General features: G+C 39.3%; 1 non-coding gene across 1 annotated transcript; it reads right to left on the minus strand.

Moving 5' to 3' along the window:
- Positions 1 to 14,842: 14,842 nt before the first annotated feature.
- Positions 14,843 to 14,914, minus strand: TRNAW-CCA (transfer RNA tryptophan (anticodon CCA)). The gene has a single exon. It is a non-coding gene; the product is annotated as a tRNA-Trp (tRNA).
- Positions 14,915 to 18,008: the final 3,094 nt, after the last annotated feature.

The raw sequence follows: 18,008 nt of genomic DNA on the forward strand, positions 1-18,008 counted from the left end.
TTAGAAAGCATCACTAAGAACAAAGCTAGTGGAGGTGATGGAATTCCAGTTGAACTATTCCAAATCGTCAAAGATGATGCTGTGACAGTGCTGCACTCAGTATGCCAGCAAATTTGGAAAACTCAGCAGTGGCCACAGGACTGGAAAAGGTCAGTTTTCATTCCAATCCCAAAGAAAGGCAATGCCAAAGAATGCTCAAACTACCACACAGTTGCACTCATCTCACACGCTAGTAAAGTAATGCTCAAAATTCTCCAAGCCAGGCTTCAGCAATATGTGAACCGTGAACTTCCTGATGTTCAAGCTGGTTTTAGAAAAGGCAGAGGAACCAGAGATCAAATTGCCAACATCCGCTGGATCATGGAAAAAGCAAGAGTGCCGGGGTCCAGCCCCGGCTGATCCAGGGTATTTGAAGGAGAGACGGCATAGGCGACATATTTATTTAAATATTTATCAAAGATATAAAGAGTAATAGAATGAAGATAGCTCAGTAGGAAAATTCAGTGGAGAAAAGAGGCTGAGTAGCTTGGTTTACGCGGGAGACCAATAAAACTTCAAGACAAGAAGTTTGCACTACTTACGTAGGCCGCAGGCATCCTTCCGTTCTCCCGAAGGAGAGGAGACACTGAGGCCTCCCCGGTCGGATCTTAGAAGCCCAGGCATAATTAGCAAGTATGGCCGCGCTCCAGATGGAGACTCAGCCAGAATTTGGGAGACAGAGCGACATGGGGAGACCAAGTTTCGGTGAACAAGGCCCGCACTTTATTTTCCAAAGTAGTTTCTATACCTTAAGTTGTGCATAGAGGATAATGGGGAAAGGGGTGGAGTCATGCAAGGACAGCAGTTCCTGGTCCTAATCGAAGCCGGACTTTCAAACTTATCATATGCAAAAGTTCAGGTGAATTACATCATCTTCTGGCTAGGAGGCCTGTTAACATTTTAAGAAACTTATCTTTCTCTAAATGTGATTATTCCAAAGTCAGGCACCAGCCTCCAAAAAAGCACTGGACAAAGTTGCATTCCTATAGGGCAAAGGTGAGGTGGGCTCAATCAAGAAAAGAATTAACTCAAGGGTCCAAGGTTACAAACATTGAGGCTGCTACTTACATTTCTATACACCCATTATATCAATCAATACACTGCCAAGGACACAGTAGGTAAGGAGTATGGAGACTTAGCAGCAAACATTGGCCCAATAAGTGAAAAACCCTTCACCAATACAATTTCTAATCAATCTTTTAACTACTCAAAGGAATCTGTGTTTAGACAGTTTAGAACATCTCCTGCCTCTCACAGTTGGGAGGCTCTGAACAATCACATGTGGCCGGAAAAACCTATTCAGGCAGGCTAGAGGACTTCCAAAGGAGTTTGTAGATTGAAACTCTGTCACACCCAGGACTTATTAACTGGAGCTGTAAGCTAACTCTTTTTCAGAGAGAGGTAGTGGGGGACAGCCCCCCGTAAAGTAAGAGGTGTAGGTGAAAGCACAAAGCAGGAAGTGGGCAGACTCTGGTTTTGGGGGTAGATACTCGAGAATTTCCAGGGGGACTCCTGAGGCTCGATCCCGCCTTTGCGTATGCGGAGCCTCCTTCCTCATGACCTTTGTCATGGGTGGAGCTCCTCACGCTGGCTCCTGGCAGTGATAGAATTCCAGTTGAGCTATTCCAGATCCTGAAAGATGATGCTGTGGAAAGTGCTGCACTCAGTATGCAATATGCCAGCTCCTGGCACAAGAGAGGTTCAGAGAAGCATCTATTTCTGCTTTATTGACAATGCCAAAGCCTTTGACTGTGTGGATCACAATAAACTGTGGAAAATTCTGAAGGAGAAGGGAATACCAGACCACCTGACCTGCCTCTTGGGAAATCTGTATGCAGGTCAGGAAGCAACAGTTAGAACTGGACATGGAACAACAGACTTGTTCCATATAGGAAAAGGAGTTCGTCAAGGCTGTATATTGTCACCCTGCTTATTTAACTTATATGCAGATTACATCATGAGAAACACTGGGCTGGAAGAAACACAAGCTGGAATCAAGATTGCTGGGAGAAATATCAATCACCTCAGATATGGAGATGACACCACCCTTATGGCAGAAAGTGAAGAGGAACTAAAAAGCCTCTTGATGAAAGTGAAAGTGGAGAGTGAAAAAGTTGGCTTAAAGCTCAACATTCAGAAAAAGAAGATCATGGCATCTGGTCCCATCACTTCATGGGAAATAGATGGGGAAACAGTGGAAACAGTGTCAGACTTTATTTTTCTGGGCTCCTAAATCACTACAGATGGTGATTGCAGCCATGAAATTAAAAGACGCTTACTCCTTGAAAGGAAAGTTATGACCAACCTAGACAGCATATTCAAAAGCAGAGACATTCTTTTGCCAGCAAAGGTTCGTCTAGTCAAGGCTATGGTTTGTCTTGTGGTCATGTATGGATGTGAGAGTTGGACTGTGAAGAAGGCTGAGCGCCGAAGAATTGATGCTTTTGAACTGTGGTGTTGGAGAAGACTCTTGAGAGTCCCTTGGAGTGCAAGGAGATCCAACCAGTCCATTCTGAAGGAGATCAGCCCCGGGATTTCATTGGAAGGAATGATGCTAAAGCTAAAATTTCAGTACTTTGGCCACCTCATGCGAAGAGTTGCCTCATTGGAGAAGACTGTGATGCTGGGAGGGATTGGAGGCAGGAGGAGAAGGGGACAACAGAGGATGAGATGGCTGGATGGCATCACGGACTCGATGGATGTGAGTCTGGGTGAACTCCGGGAGTTGGTGATGTACAGGGAGGCCTGGCGTGCTGCGATTTATGGGGTCGCAAAGAGTCAGACATGACTGAGCGACTGAACTGAACTTACTAGTGTGTGAGATGAGTGCAATTATGTGGTAGTTTGAACATTCTTTGGCATTGCCTTTCTTTGGGATTGGAATGAAAACTGACCTTTTCCAGTCCTGTGGCCACTGCTGAGTTTTCCAAATTTGCTGGCATATTGAGAGCAGCACTTTCACAGCATCATCTTTTAGGATTTGAAATAGCTCAGCTGGAATTCCATCACCTCACTAGCTTTGTTCATAGTGATGCTTCCTAAGGCCCACTTGACTTCACCTTCCAGGATGTCTGATTCATTCCAGGTGAGTGATCACACTATCGTGATTATCTGGGTCATGAAGATCTTTTTTGTACAGTTCTTCTGTGTATTCTTGCCACCTCTTCTTAATTTCTTCTGCTTCTGTTAGGTCCATACCATTTCTGTCCTTTATTGATCCCATGTTTGCATGAAATGTTCCCTTGGTATCTCTAATTTCCTTGAAGAGATATCTAGTCTTTCCCATTCTATCATTTTCCTCTATTTCTTTGCACTGATCACTGAGGAAGGCTTTCTTATCTCTTCTTGCTATTCTTGGAACTCTGCATTCAAATGGGTATATCTCCTTTTCTGCTTTGTTTTTCACTTCTCTTCTTTTCACAGCTATTCATAAGATCTCCTCAGACAGCCATTTTATTTTTTTCCATTTCTTTTTCTTGGGGATGGTCTTGCTCCCAGTCTCCAGTACAATGTCATGGACATCCATCCATAGTTCCTCAGGCACTCTGTCTATCAGATCTAGTCCCTTAAATCTACTTCCCACTTCCACTGTATAATCGTAATGGATTTAATTTAGGTCATACCTGAAAATAATATTTCCCTACTTTCTTCAATTTTAGTCTGAATTTGGCAATAAGAAGTTCATGATGTGAGCCACAGTCAGCTCCAAGTCTTGCTTTTGCTGACTGTATAGAGCTTCTCCATCTTTGGCTGCAAAGAATATAATCAATTTCAGGGAGTTATTAAATTTAAAATGTTAAATTAATAAAAGTATAGTATGTCCATAAGAAATAGCTCATACTTAATCTTTGACAAACTCAAAGATTTCCCACTAAGATTAGATACAAGGCAAGGATGTCCTCTTTCAACATCCATTCCATTTGAACATTCATAGGAACTCCTTGCTAATGCAAGTAACTCCTTGCTAATGCAATATGGCAGAAAAGAAAAGATATACATATTGTGAAGGAAGACAAAACACTATCTTCTTCACAGATGACATGTGATCATTTATGTGGAAAATCTAAAAGAATCAGAAAAATAAAACTCTGGGAACTAATTAGCCATTCTAGCAAGGTTTCAAGATGTAAGGTTAATCTATAAAAGCTGATTGCATTCCTATATACTAACAAAGAACAAGTGGAATTTGATATTTAAAATACAACACCATGTATATTAGCACCTAAAAATTAAAATTTGTTGTTGTTTAATTGCTAGGTCCTGTCCAACTCTTCACAACTGAACTCTGTAGCCCACCAGGCTCCTCTGTCCATGGGATTTCCCAGGCAAGAATACTGGAGTGAGTTGTCATTTCTTCCTCCAGGGGATCTTCCCCAACCAGTGATCAAACCCACATTGACAGACAGATTTTTTACCACTGAGCCACCTGAGAAGCTCAGTGTTCTCTGCAGGGTAACCTTAATTATTACACTGAAGACTTTGTAATTCATTTGAAAAGCAACTAGAAGTCACTGAAGATCTTTGAACTACCAGTGATGTGACCAAATTGTCTTCAGAGAAGATGATTCTGGAAATACGAAGTCTAAATATAATGTTGGAGAAAGGAGAAAGTCCACAGGAACTAGAGCAACTCAGGTAATAAAGATTGAGTTAGAGGAGAGGGAAGGAGAAATTGTTGTGGGAGAAGTTTCCAGAAACATTTTCACAAGTGGAAGTGAAAGAGCTTAGCAGGTACTTAACATGGAAGGACATAAATGATTTGAAGGTTTCAAACCTAACCTTCTTACCTCTCAAGAACAGATAAAAAGATCCATAAATGGCCACAAGAAAGGAAGGATAGAAGCTATTAAACTATAAGATGGTGTGGCCGCCAAGCAACTTTATGAGCATATCTTGATGAAACAATCTTATCCAAATGTCCAAATACCTCACTGAAAATATTTCCAAACAAAGTAAAATAATTCTATGTGGCCCTGTTGGAAATAAGAGTGAGTCAAATACTGCTATCAGCTATGTCCACACAATGTCCCGTAATCTTTCATATACACGACTTTGGATAAAATATGAGCTGAAGTTAATAATTTTGTTATCATTAGCCTACATTTCTCAAATGTATAAGCAATGTGATTTTTTAAAATATAATTAGATACCTGGCACCTATCTTCAGTGATGGGTGAAAAAAAGAGAATTGAGGGCTTCTGATTTTCAGCCAGCTAATTACAGGTCACCAGATTACAGGTAATGCAGAAGAGCTACAAAACCCAACATCTCTATTTCCTCCCTCACAGACATTGAAATCAGCCGTGACAATGCTGTCATTCTCCTTTGTGAGACCAAGGCGGGATGGCAGGTTTTAAATAATGCATAAGCTACTAACATGCCTGCTCCTATCCCTTTCAAAAAATGGTGGAGTGTCTCTTTTATAGTCCACAAAGAATTGAAATCATATGGTGAATCCTGACAATTGCTTTCAGGAGGAGCTCTTGGCATGAGCTGCAGGTTCTTCAGTTTGCCCATGGCGGGAACGCAGACTGCCACTGCATACAGATGATCACAGGGCCTGGAGAGCATCCTGGCTGCAGAGTTTTCCCAGGGCAGGACGAATCCATACCAGCTTAAAATCCTGCCTCTGCTGTTTTCTCACCAAATGGCATTTCCCTCACCCATTTCATGCCTGTCCTATGAAGTCAGGTTGGTATTGTACACAAATCAGCAGTGCTCTTAGAGAAATGGATAACTCTTTCCTTTACCTCTGAATATAGATCCCAGGCTAAGTAGATGGAAAACAAGAATTAAAAAAAAAAAAAAGAATAGAATTGTATCAGTTAGCACTAGCTCTCAACTGCTGGGCTGCACAGATGAACAAGGACATTTCAGTGTTTCCCTGAGAATTGGACTAGAGAAAATCTAGGGGCAGAGATGGGGGAAACAGTCACTGCCCAGTGTAATGGGTCCCCTACCCCGTTTCCTCTCTTCTCTTTGTCTCTGGTTCCTCCCTAGGATTTCAACTTTCAGAACAAATTATTCCGAGATCATATGAACCCAAGCATCTCACTGTGATCCCCAAACTCAGAGTAACTCTAAGAGCAACATCCTCCTATATGAGATTTTGCTTTTATTTTCCATATATTGGGTGTATATGACTTTCTCTACCAGGTTAAAGCCATAAGGAAGAGAATGTTTATGATTCCCTGGTTACCACCTAGATTCCTTCCTGGACACAGTGCTAGGGACATAACAGATTTTCAAGATACATTAGTGAAGCAAAAACTTATTTTAGAATAAAACATCTTTCTTAGAGGAAGAGATTAGCTAAGATGTATCTAGGGTTTCCCAGAGGTAAACATTTACTTTAAGGGAAAGAGGAGTAGGAAAGAGTCAGTTGTGTCTGACTCTTTGTGACCCCCATGAACTGTAGCCTGCTAGGCTCCTCTGTCCATGGGATTTTCCAGGCAAGAATATGAGAGTGGGTTGCCATGCACTCCTCCAGGGGATCTTCCCAACCCAGGGATCAAACCTGCAACTCCTGTGTCTCCTGCATTGCAGGTTGATTCTTTAAGGCTGAGCCACTGGGGGAGCCCCAAGCTAGGGATTAGGGGCTGAACATTCACACTGTCCATGGTGCATTCATTGCTAAAGCCAAATGTCTTAATTTAGCCAAGGCCATGGAAAACTCTTAATATTACTCAATGGAGAGTTACATATTAGAGATGATAAAGAGAAGACAAATCAATTTTTCAAGGCACATTATTTTATTATTTGCATGACTTTCTTTTGGAAATGTACTTTTTAGTCATTTATCTTACTAGTCACCTAGGACAGCTTAGTCTCCTGTCTCATAGCCCTGGGTGCTAACGTATTGGTTGGCTGATCTCACTGGCACAGTGGTAAATGATCCTGAACCTTAATTTATATATGAAGAAACATACACAAAGGGGTCAAATATGTAGCTCAGGGCCTCAAAACATAACAGCAGAAGTTACGAACTGAGCCTTGTTTTGCTGTGACGTGGTGTATATTTAGTGTTCAGTTAACACATACTGCAGAGGTGTGAAGCATGCTGCTGCTGCTGCTAAGTCGCTTCAGTCCTGTCCGACTCTGTGCGACCCCATAGACGGCAGCCCACCAGGCTCCCCCGTCCCTGGGATTCTCCAGGCAAGAACACTGGAGTGGGTTGCCATTTCCTTCTCCAATGTGTGAAAGTGAAGTCGCTCAGTCGTGTCCGACTCTTTGTGACCCCGTGGACTGCAGCCTACCAGGCTCCTCCACCCATGGGATTTTCCAGGCAAGAGTACTGGAGTGGGTTGCCATTTCCTTCTCCAGGGGATCTTCCTGACCCAAGGACTGAGCCCACATCTCCTTACATTGGCAGGCAGGTTCTTTTCCACTGAGTCACCAGGGAAGCCCATTATAATTGGAGATATGTCTCAAACAGTGGTTCTCAAACATCAGAGTCCATTAGAGTCACCCGCAGCCTTGTTAAGATGTGTTTCTGGGCTCCAGCCCTCAGTGTTCTGATTTTCCAGCTCAGGAGTAGCCACCAAGAATTAGAATTTCCAATAAATTCTCAGGTGATTCTGATGCTGAAGGTCTAGGGAGCACACTTCAAAGAGCTGTGGTCTAAAGCAACTAACATAGATTAGATATTCAATAATGAGTGGCTATGATTATTTCTGAAGCATAGAAAGCAGTTTAATGAAATACTTGATGATGGAGAAGATATTGAATATACACAGATGATATAACTAAGAGTACAAGTCCTGCCAAGTCAGAGCACAGATGGAAGGTCGTCTCAGCCAGAGCAATGCTGAGAGATTTAAGAAGGAAGTGCTGCTCTGTAGCTTTTACGACAGAAAAAAAAAAAAGTTTATTTTACAAATGTCTTCTAGATGTTCTTTAATGGCTCATACAATACACTGTATGGAAATGATTTACATGCCTCTCTTCTTCCTCTTCATGTGTGACCTCTTCCTCTGAATGTGGTGAAACTTTAATGACCAAGGAGTTGAATGCTTAGCTTTAATGGGAGTTGCCTGTGTTAATCCCTTGTGCATAACTGGAAGAATGAATTTTATCTATTAAAATTTTTCCAGATTTAGCCCTGACATATGTGATATAATGTCGTGTCAGAAAAATTCTGTCAATGTGTTTTATATAAAAGTGAACACATGGAAGTTGGAATCTTGGCTCATAAATACTACTGAATACCTAATAGTATAATTTTAAACAATGCATGCACACATGTAGGGGCAACTCAAGAAAAAAGAAACTGCCTAGTAACACAAAAATGTCTTTTGAAATTGTACAGTAAAAAAAAAAAAAAAAAAGCAAGTACTGAACCAGATGTAAGTTTGAGATTTGGGGCCAAACCTGTCTTCCCTAGTTCTATTAATCTTCCAGTCAAGAAAACTCAGAAGGAGCAAAGATAGTACAAATATTCCTATTCATCCACCCTTCATATATTCACTGAGTATATATACTCAGTAGATTCACTGAGTCTGTGCCTCAACTTCTCTCTGTCTCAAATGTCCCCTCTTTCCATTTCCACTTATCCAGTTCAGAGTCTCAGTACTTCTCACCTAGATTATTTCAATAACCACTTAATTCTTCATAGATCTAGTCAAGGACATCTTATACCTAATGCCATATAATTTTTTCTTATCACATCAAGCCTCTATCCATAAGGCAATCATTTGCCTTAAGTATAAACCTGGCCTGGCAATCAAACTTTCATGACTTAGACCCAACCCCATTTTCCAGTGTTTCACTGAACTTGATATTTTTACATTCCTCTCACCCTAGCCATATTGAACAATGACTTCTAGCAAATTTTGTGCTCTCATTCTTCTGTGTTGTAGCCCGCATTATATCTCTTTAAATAATAAAAAAAATAGTGTTTTATTATTTATAAAACAATATCACAAGGATAATCTCAATTTATCCCCCAAACATTAGAGCTGTAAAGTAGACATTTTCCTTTCCATGTAACAGAAGAGTAAATATAGAATTAGAGAGATTATATATTGATAGAAACAGCCCAGGAGAGCTACCATTACAATAATTCTAAAACAAAATCAAACCACACATACATACACACTTGGGGATCATTCCAGACTTGGACAATCTCATCTTGCAGATCATAATAAAGAAAGAAGTTGCAAGATCTATACATCAAAAGGATTCATCTGAGAATGTGTCTTGATAGAATGATAGAATGTGAATCAATTCAATGATAATTACATTTAAGGCAGGCTGATGTAGAATGAATCCCAATTGCCTGAAAATATGGATCTTCTATGGAGCAACCATGTAGTCTTATTGACAAGACCATAACTAGTGGATATGTATTCATTTCAAACTTAGGGAGTTTTGCACCCCCAGAAAACAGAATCTTCTCTCTTCTTCCTCTCCTAGGTTTCTACTCTTTGCCTTCTATATCTTCTTACCCCTCAAAAAAGGAATTGGAAAGTCTGTGATAATGCTAGCCATCTTCTTGCTGTTTCATGTTGTTGTCAATAAAAAGTAAATTTATTTTATCACAAGGGAATAGGTATATAGGAGTTTTCAACCTATACACTCTAAAAAAATACAGGATTTGACTGCAGAACCAAAATTATGCCAAAATTATCTAGATCCTTGTTGAAAATGCAGATATAAATCAGACTCTTGAGAAACGGGGCCCAGAACTATGTTTTTCAAACACTTCAAAAGATTCTCATGCTCACTAATCTTTAAGAAATAAGGTATCTTCTACTTATATCAACAATGGAATAGCTTGTATGAAATCAAACTTTCTGCATGGACAACCATAAAAGATGCATAAGACACAAAACATTAGACAGCTGTACAAAGGCATATGTACAGCAAAAGCAAAAGCGACCAAACAATGTTGGCTTAAAGAATTAACATCCAGGAGAGAAGAGAGGGACGTTGAGGTAAACCCCACATTCACTACCCTTTTTAGTTTTGGTAAATAAACCAAACAAAAAACTACAGCTTCAAGTTTATGGCAGTCACACTGGGCTTGCAGATGAATTCTCAAGGCAACCTGGACTTGGGAAGTCAAAATCCAGGAGAAAGGAGAACTATAGAGAAGTAAACCAATGTTCGGCTTGACTTTTGACCTTTTAGATATTGGCAGAAGAGAGAGCAACAGGTAGAAAAAGCCAGCATAAAGCTGCTAAGATCTTTAAAAACTAAGTGGAATTCCACATCCTCACAGAGCTTGGAAGCCAAATTATGAATTTAGAGACCTCCGAAGTACCAGGGTTATGGTAAATTTCCCAGGCTTTCAGGTAAGATCTCAGAAAGATAACACATTAGTAGTAGGAACAAATCAGAAAGAGACCTGTCTGAAAATCACCCCCCAGTTCATCTCATCATTGATGGGATGTAGATGATTGGCCTTTACTTTAACTGCCTTCTGGAAAAAAAATAAATTATCTCAGAAAATATTATTTTATTTTATACTTTACATAATAGTATTAATATCTTCAATTTAGATGCATAGTATCAAGCATGTAATCCAAAACTTCCAAATATGACTGGAAGTAGGGTCAAATGAGACAAAGAAAAAACAGATAATTATAACAGACCCACAGTGATACAGGTATTAGAGTGACCATGAGAAGACATTAGAATGACCGATTTGTACATTAAAGAAAAAGTATAAAATATAGAAAACTTCAACAAGAACTGAATCTATAAAAATAGTTATCTAGAACTAAAATTAAGAAGTTAAGAAATGAGTTTAATAACTAATTAGACACAGTATAGGGGAAGTTCAGCTCAGCGGTAAAGGATCTCCTGCAATGCAGAAGACACAGAAGATGTGGGTTTGATCCCTGGGTCAGGAAGATTCCATGAAAGAGAAAATGGTGACCCACTCTAATATTCTTGCCCGAAAAATCCCATGGACAGAGGAGCCTGGTGGCCTACAGTCCAATAGGTCCGCAAAGAGTTGGACCCGAATGAGCAACTGAGCATGCAAGGGGATATTAATGAACTGGAAGACAGATCAGTATAAAATATCAAAACTAAATCACAGCTGGATTCTAAAAAGAAAAGAAGTGTGTAAAGAACATATGGGACTAGGTAAAATTACCTGTGCTGTGCTTAGTCACTCAGTCGTGTCTAGCTCTTGGTGACCCCATGGACTATACACACCAGGCTCTTCTGTCCATGGGGATTCTCCAAGCAAGAATACTTGAGTGGGTTGCCATGCCCTCCTCCAGGGGAGCTTCCCAACTCAGGTATCAAAGCCAGGTCTCCTGCATTGCAGGCAGATTCTTTACCATCTGAGCCACCAGAGAAGCAAGAGAAGAGAAAAAATGTGACATAAGAAGTATTCAAAGAGGTAATGACCTGAAGAAAAACAGATCCAGCAGGGAAAAAAAATTTAAAAAAGAAGATGCATTCCCTTCAGAGGAGCAGCAATAAGGTCTAAAGCTAACCTGTCAACAGAAATGACAGAAGGCAGGAGACAAGGGAAAGAAATATGTAAAGTGTTGAAAGAAAATAACTATAAATCAAGAATTCTTTATCCAGTGAAATACCCTTAAATAGTAAAGACTAAGTAAATAGAAATACTTTAGACAAAGAGAAAAATTATTACCAGCAGGTGTGCCCCAAAATAAATCCTAAAAGAAGTTCTTCAGGCAAAAGATAGCAGTTAGAAACATGGTAATAAAAACAACAAAAATCTTTGGAAAAAATTAAAATGTTGGTAAATATAAATGAATACTTAGTATGTAAAAAGCAATGATAATTTTTTCTGGGGTTGAAAAACACATGTTGGTTAAAATAAATGACAACAATTGCACAAAGTTTATGAAGAACAAAAGTACCTATTACATACTGGGTCAAGTGTACAAGTTGCAGTTTCTAGGGTAACAAGAAATTGGATCGTAAATGAATATACACCTAACAGGCTATGGGTCAAATAGGAAAAATAATAAATATGTGGGTTTAAGTGCACTGATTATATTAATTGTAAATGAACTAAATGCCACAATTTAAAAACTTATTAGACCAGATAAAATAAAATATATGCTGCTTATTAGAGATATTTTAAATATAAAGATACTGAAAAGTTAAAAATAAAATGATGGAAAAACATCTTCCATACAAACACTAACCAAACAAAATAAAACTGATATTACTATAATAATATTAGACAAAATAGTCTTTAAGATAACAGGTGAACCAGTGGTACATTTCATACCAATAAAATTATTGATTCTACAGGGAAAAATGATAATCTTCAGTGTGTAAATGTCTATCAGCACATTCTCAACATATATAAAGCAAAAATTGCTGGACATAAAGGAGAAATTGACATACCTACAATCACAGTTGGAGAATTTCATTCAGCAACTGGAGAAAAGCCAATAAAAATTAGTAGCAATAATTAAGATAAATGACACGCTGAGGGACTAAGCACACAGCACAATATGATTAACAAATTTGACTTAATTGGCATACACAGAATATTATACCTAACAGCTGAGGAATGCACATTCTTTTCAAACACAGATCAATTACCAAAACTGACCATGTGCTGTGCTGTGCTTAGTCATGTCCAACTCTTTACCACCCCATGGACAGTAGCCTGCCAGGCTCCTCTGTCCATGGGGATTCTCCAGGCAAGAATACTGAGTGGGTTGCCATGCCTTCCTCAGGGGATCCAGCTAACCCAGGGATTGAACCCAAGTCTCCTGCATTGTGGGTGGATTCTTTACCAGCTGAACTACCAGGGAAGCCTGACCACGTATGGGCCATAAACTAATACTTAAAAAATTTAAAGGCTTGAATTCAAATAGAGCACGTTTTCTTTTTTTTTTTTTTTAATTAAATTTATTCATTTTAATTGGAGGCTAATTACTTTACAATATTGTATTGGTTTTGCCATACATCAACATAAATCTGCCACGGGTATACACATGCTCCCCATCCTGAACCCTCCTCCCACCTCCCTCCCTGTACCATCCCTCTGGGTCATCCCAGTGCACCAGCCCCAAGCAACCTGTATTCTGCATCGAACCTGGACTGGCAATTTGTTTCTTGTATGATATTATACATATTTCAATGCCATTCTCCCAAATCATCCCACCCTCTCCCTCTCCCACAGAGTCCAAAAGACTGTTCTATACATCTATGTCTCTTTTGCTGTCTCACATACAGGGTTATCGTTACCATCTTTCTAAATTCATATATATGCGTTAGTATACTGTACTGGTGTTTTTCGTTCTGGCTTACTTCACTCTGTATAATAGGCTCCAGTTTCATCCACCTCATTAGAACTGATTCAAATGTATTCTTTTTAATGGCTGAGTAATACTCCATTGTGTATATGTACCACTGCTTTCTTATCCATTCATCTGCTGATGGACATCTAGGTTGCTTCCATGTCCTGGCTATTATACACAGTGCTGCGATGAACATTGGGGTACACATGTCTCTTTCAATTCTGGTTTCCTCGGTGTGTACGCCCAGCAGTGGGATTGCTGGGTCATAAGGCAGTTCTATTTCCAGTTTTTTAAGGAATCTCAGCACGAAGACAGAAATATAAATCAATGGAACAAAATAGAAAGCCCAGAGATAAATCCACACACCTATGGACACCTTATCTTTGACAAAGGAGGCAAGAATATACAATGGAGAAAAGACAATCTGTTTAACAAGTGGTGCTGGGAAAATTGGCCAACCACTTGTAAAAGAATGAAACTAGAACACTTTCTAACACCATACACAAAAATAAAGTCAAAATGAATTAAAGATCTAAACGTTAAGACCAGAAACTATAAAACTCCTAGAGGAGAACATAGAGAAAACAGTCTCCGACATACATCACAGCAGGATCCTCTATGACCCACTTCCCAGAATACTGGAAATAAAAGCAAAAATAAACAAATGGGACCTAATTAAAATTAAAAGCTTCTGCACAACAAAGGAAACTATAAGCAAGGTGAAAAGACAGCCTTCAGAATGGGAGAAAATAATAGCAAATGAAGCAACTGACAAAGAACTAATCTCAAAAATATACAAGCAACTCCTGCAGCTCAATTCCAGAAAAATAAATGACCCAATCAAAAAATGGGCCAAAGAACTAAATAGACATTTCTCCGAAGAAGACATACAGATGGCTAACAAACACATGAAAAGATGCTCAACATCACCCATTATCAGAGAAATGCAAATCAAAACCACAATGAGGTACCATTTCACGCCAGTCAGAATGACTGCGATCCAAAAGTCTACAAGCAATAAATGCTGGAGAGGGTGTGGAGAAAAGGGAACCTTCTTACACTGTTGGTGGGAATGCAAACTAGTACAGCCACTATGGAGAACAGTGTGGAGATTCCTTAGAGAACGTTTTCTAAACACAGTGGAATTAAGCTAGAAATCAATATTTTTAAAAAGACAGAAGATCTAGAGATATCTAGAAAATAAGCAATAGACTTCTAATTAACCCATGAGTAAAAAAAGAAATCATGATGAAAGTTATTAAGTCCTTTGAACTAAATGAAATTGAAGATATGATATAACAAGAATTACAGGATATAGCTAAACTCATAGTTAGAGGGGAATATATAGACTTAAATGACTATATTACAAAGGAAAAAAATGCTTAAAACTAATGATTTAAGTATTCATCAATAGATGCTAAAAGAAAGTGAAAGTGAAATCGCTCTGTTGTGTCCAACTCTTTGAGACCCCATAGACTGCAGCCTACCAGTTTCCTCCATGGAATTTTCCAGTCAAGAGTACTGGAGTGGGGTGCCATATCCTTCTCCAGGGGATCTTCCCGACCCAGGGATTGAACCTGGGTCTCCCGCATTGGAGGCAGATGCTTTACCATCTGAGCCACCAGGGAAGCCCCAGGGAAGCACCCAGGGAAGCTAGAAAAGAACAGTATATTAAATCTGGGGAAAGTTGGGAGGAAATAATAAAGATCAGAATTTAATGAAATAAAAATCAAATGTACAATAGGGAGAATTTTTAAAGTTTCTTTAAAAAGATTAATAAAATTAATAAATGACTAATTACCAAGCCTGATAGAGAAGGAGGGATGGAGAAAGCAGGGAAGGAGGGGAAAAAAACAAATTACCATTATCAAGTGTTTTAAAAAAAAGGATTCTTACTCTAAGAATATCAAAACAATATAGTGGATAAACAACTTTAAGACAATAAATCTGAAAATTTAGTTGAAATGATCATAAAATACAACCTAAACTGAAAGAGCAAAAAGAAAATCTGAATAACTCTTTGTTTAAGAAATAAATCTGTAATTAACATTTTCACAAGGAAAATATTAGGGTGACATAACAGCAATCTTAGGAAATCTAATCAGTGAAATTACCACATTAACAGAATAAAGAAAAAAAAATGTTATATGGTCATCTTAACAGATGCAAAAAAAAAAAAAAAGCTTTAATTAAAATCCACTCTACTTCATGACAAAAATCCTTCAAAAACTAGGCATAGAAATGATCTTCCTTAATGTATAAAAAGTATTTACAAAAAAATATAGAAAAGACACACTTATGTTAACATATTAGAAGATTTCCCCTTGCAATCAAGAATGAAACAAAGGTGTTCCTCTGCATTATTCCTTTTGTCATTATATAGAAGTCCTTGCTAATGAAATAGATCAAAAAATATTAAAATTACAAGGACTGGAAAGCAAGAAATAAAAGTATCATTATTCACAGACAAGATGAAGAAAATTCTAAACTATCTACAGAAAAAGTATGAGAATTAGGTAATGAATTTAACAATGTGAGATGCACAATCAATATATAGCAAGAGCAGTATATTTCTAAGAATATCAAAAACAAAATATATAAGAATAAATGTAATTACACTTCTCAAGTTTTTACACACACACACAACTTTGAGAGAAATTAAAGACAAAAAATAGAAGTGATATGTATCATACTCATAAATCGGAAAACACAATATATAAACGTAACTCTCCAGCAATATGACTGATTGATGCAAAGCAATCCCAATAAAAATCCTAGCAGTATTAAAGCATCTATTTTCTAGACCAACTGCCATTACCAATAGTTGTCAGTAAGGATTCCTGGAAAATAGAAACTTAGATTCTTAAAGATTTGCATGCAGTAAACTTTTGGGCAGTGCTCTCAGGAACAACTCTGAGGAATAAATGCCACAATATGGGGCACAGGAATGGGTTCAAATGCAATGCAATAGCACCAGACTCCGTCAATCTTGTGATTGTGGTTTCAGTCTGTTTGCCCTCTGATGCCCTCTCTCGGTGCCCATGGTCTTACTGGGGCTTCTCTTACCTTGGATGTGGGGTATCTCTTCACCACTGCTCTAGCAAAGCGCAGCTGCTGCTCCTTACCTTGGACATGGGGTATCTCCTCTCTGCTGCTCGCCGCTCCAGCGCCTTCACGCTGGTTTTAGAAAAGGCAGAGGAACCAGAGATCAAATTCCCAACATCCGATGGATCATGAAAAAAGGAAGAGAGTACCAGAAAAACATCTATGTCTGCTTTATTGACCATGCCAGAGCCTTTGACTGTGTGGATCACAAAAAACTGTGGAAAATTCTGAACAAGATGGGAATACCATGCCACCTGACCTGCTTCTTGAGAAATCTGTATGCAATTCAGGAAGCAACACTTAGAATTGGACATGAAACAACAGACTGGTTCCAAATAGGAAAAGGAGTCTGTCAAGGCGGTATATTGTCACCCTGCTTATTTAACTTGTATCCAGAGTACATCATGAGAAACGCTAGGGTGGATGAAGCACAAGCTGGAATCAAGATTGCTGGGAAAAATATCAATAACCTCAGATATGCAGATGACACCACCCTTATGCCAGAAAGTGAAGAACTAAAGAGCCTCTTGATGAAAGTGAAAGAGGAGAGTGAAAAAGTTGGCTTAAAGCTCAACATTCAGGAAACCAAGATCACGGCATCTGGTCCCTCAAGTCATGGCAAATAGATGGGGAAACAGTGGCTGGCTATTTTGGGGGGCTCCAAAATCACTGCAGATGGCAACAGCAGCCATGAAATTAAAAGATGATTACTCCTTGGAAGGAAAGTTATGACCAGTCTAGATAGCATATCAAAAAGCAGAGACATTACTTTGCCAACAAAGGTCCATCTAGTCAAAGCTATGATTTTTTCAGTAGTCAGTATGGATGTGAGAGTTGGACTGTGAAGAAGGCTGAGCACCAAAGAATTGATGCTTTTGAACTGTGGTGTTGGAGAAGACTCTTGAGAGTCCCTTGGACTACAAGGAGATCCAATCAGTCCATCCTAAAGGAAATTAGTCCTGAGTCTTCATTGGAAGGACTGATGTTGAAGCTGAAACTCCAATACTTTGGACACCTGATTTGAAAAGACCCTGATGCTGGGAAAGATTGAAGGCAGGAGAAGAAGGGGACAACAGAGGATGAGATGGTTGGATGGCATCACTGACTCAATGGAGTTGAGTTTGAGTAAACTCTGGGAGTTGGTGATGGACAGGGTGGCCTGGCGTGCTGCAGTCCATGGGGTCGCGAAGAGTCAGACACGACTGAGGGATTGAACTGAACTGAACTCAGTCAACCCTAAAGGGAGTTCTGGAGCTGGGATGCCCACTCATAATCCCTCCAACTGTGGCAGGATGGCTAGATCTTTTACTCCTGCTAGGACCCGTCACTAGATACAAGCTGCCCCTAAGGAAGGGGGTGTATTCTTGGGTTAGACAGCTTTCTTCATTCCAGAGAAATTCTTGAGATCTTCAGCTGTAAGCCCTCAGCAGCCAACATTCCAGGCATGTGGGGGAATAAGTGCCTCAGTCCTGAAAGAGGAACACGCAGGGACATACCACAGCATCCAATACAGTACATTACACGCACAATTTCATGTATTTCTTACAACAACTCTACAAGAAAAGCAGTTTTATTTTCAAATGGCCAGTGCAGAAAATAAACAGCAGTTAAACAACT

This window comes from Bos javanicus, chromosome 12 (genome assembly GCF_032452875.1).
Source record: "Bos javanicus breed banteng chromosome 12, ARS-OSU_banteng_1.0, whole genome shotgun sequence".
Taxonomy (NCBI): Eukaryota; Metazoa; Chordata; class Mammalia; order Artiodactyla; family Bovidae; genus Bos; species Bos javanicus.